Genomic DNA, 2,937 nt, shown 5'->3' with positions numbered 1-2,937 from the left:
TTATTAATTAAACGTTCGTCACTGACTGTTCTCCCGCCGACAATCGTCAAGAATTTTACGATGTTCATATGAGATAATGAATATGAATTATAAATGTTATTTTTGGTGCCTATTAATAATTTATTACGGTGTGTCGGTGTGTACTGTGTAAACGTATAGTGAGTGACAGAGCCGATCGAGGTAATAGTTTTGTTTGTGTACACTATTTAGAATAACCTAAATACATTTTTTTTTATAAAACTGCTTAAAATTTGACTACCTACTAATTAAATTAAAATAAAATGAACAGCCAGTTTTATAAACCTATTCCGAAATCCACAAGGACATTGAACGATGATGATAATACAACAGATCAACCTCAATTGAACATTTTTAAATTAAATGTTACCTCGACTTCTAACGAGTCTTCAACTTCTTCTTCTTCTTGCTTAAAAGTGACTCGATGACTTAAATTCACTAAATAATTATATTTTATGTAAGTAGGTATACTTATAATTAAAAAAAACTATTGTTTCACTTGTATTCACTTTTAATATCTTTGAAATATTATTAACAAGTCAAATAGGAGGAATAAATTGTGTTATATTAGGTATATTATGTGATCATTTTTTCTAATTAAATTTAAAAATGTTATAAAAAGTTTCTAAAAAATAATGTATACCTATATAAATTAAAACAATTATAACCAGGCCTGTCCTACATTTTTATCCTGGGCACGCCTCTGCCAATTTTCTGTCGACATTATTGAACTTTGTTTTAATTTTTTTTCACAGATTGGTTCCAAATACTTTCCTGAATGTCATCACGTCACCCAATTTTAAATTTTTTTTTGTCTGCGAGTGAGTGGTCAGGGGGTGTATTGTATTTATATTATGTTACGGTTTTTTGCGTGTCAATTTAAATAGTTAAGTTACGATTTTTTTCATAAAGTTGTTCTAAATACTCCTCCGAGTGATTAATTATTTCCAATTGTATTGTTACTTAAAAAATGCAAATACTGTTGTTTAATAAGACTCGAATTTATTTGTCATTCCGGTATAACTGAACTGTAATCCGTTTTTATGTTTGAAATATACCTTTAATCTCTGTTATTTGCGAGAAATGTTCACGCAATCTGTCGTAAATAAAGACTAACCGAAGTCATAAACTACAGATTAATATAAATGTTGTTACATATATGTAACATAGTATATACCTACCAAAGTTTTAATAATATAAACATAAGATATATATATATATGTATATATATATATAAAACACCTATCACTTCATTTTTATACCACGGTCCATGACTATCTGAATTATATAATTCCGTTATTGTTATCAAGAAAATGAAGTTACAACTTTTAAATTACTATAACGATTTGTTAAGATGTAGGTATTGTCTTTATGATTTTATCTAGTATCAAGATACGCCAATTTACGTAGCACCGCAAATGTGTTCAATTTTTCCCGGGTGAAGTCAGGTGATACTAGTCCTATATAATTTACAGTTTACAAACGACACAACACAAATTGTCATTTATAAACATAAAATATTATGTTATTATTTATTTTTACTATTAATAGAAAATAAATAATAATATTACATTTTATGCATACTAACAAGAAATTGTAAAATCACAAAAAAAATATTGCATACTTACCATTATTTTTGTGCGGGTTCAATAGGAATTATGTAAAATGTAGTGTTTATAGAAGATATTATATTAGTCAACAATACAGCTATGCAGACTGCAATTATATAGCGAACACATGTTCTATTGTGTAGGTATTGGAGATATCTATATTATACCGGACTTGATATAAAATCATTGTAGTCAAAATATTGTGGAAAAAGTTTACAGACAAAAATTTTTGGTTTTACGTGTCTAGGATATTATGTTTCATGATGAGAGCGTCATTATTCATAATGTTCATAATTTCATTGTTATGTACGATCTTAAAAGTTTTACAGGTAATAATTGCATTTTAAAAATATTTAATACAATTATTTTAATTCATTTTTCACCGAATCACTGAAATCACCCAATAAAATATATTTTATAAACCAGTTGTAAACAATATTATACAGATAACAGGCATCTTCCCTCCATATAGAAATGCATGCGCGTTGGACAAATTTCTGTTTTTCAATTCTTATGTAAAATACTTAATTTAATTGTACTTATAAACGTGCTGAGAGGTCAATTTTGTTCTCTATTTAACTAATTTTAACGTTAGTTTTATATGTAATTAAATTAATTTTCTAATATCTTGTTTCTATTATTTAACTTATAACTTATCATAACATCTGTAAATTTCTGTATTGCTAATATTTTTCTCAAAAACCGTATGTCATTTATTCTAATAAATACAAAATAAAATAAAATAATAGATAAAATATTGAATTAAAAAACACACAATATAATATTATAATATGTAAACCAATAAACTTACATTTGTTCAGAAATTAAAATAGTACATAACCCGATACATAACCCGATACCCGTGAACAGTATTTTGTTTAAGCAACCCGGTGCCGATGCCATTTTGTCCTCAAAAATACACTCAGCGGGAATAACGATACCGCCTTGTAGAATCAACCAAATTTCATAATTTTTTTTTTAATTGATAGAAGGAAATATTCTACAGCTCGCATAAATCTCTGTTTTTAGGGTTCCGTACAGTAAACCAGGACCCTATTACTAAGGCTCCGCTGTCCGTCCGTCCGTCTGTCACCAGGGTGTATCTCATGAACCATGAAAGTTAGAAAGTTGAAATTTTCACAGATTATGTATTTCTGTTGCCGCTATAACAACAAACACTAAAAATCCTTGAATATATAATATAAGGAGTGTTTCCGACATGTTTATAGCTGATGATGGTACGGAACCCTTCGTGCGCGAGCCTGACTCGCACTTGGCCGGTTTTTTTTATTATTTTATTCTCAAACTT

Source organism: Acyrthosiphon pisum, chromosome X (assembly GCF_005508785.2).
Source record: "Acyrthosiphon pisum isolate AL4f chromosome X, pea_aphid_22Mar2018_4r6ur, whole genome shotgun sequence".
Classification (NCBI taxonomy): domain Eukaryota; kingdom Metazoa; phylum Arthropoda; class Insecta; order Hemiptera; family Aphididae; genus Acyrthosiphon; species Acyrthosiphon pisum.
Note: the sequence above shows the minus strand (reverse complement) of the source record.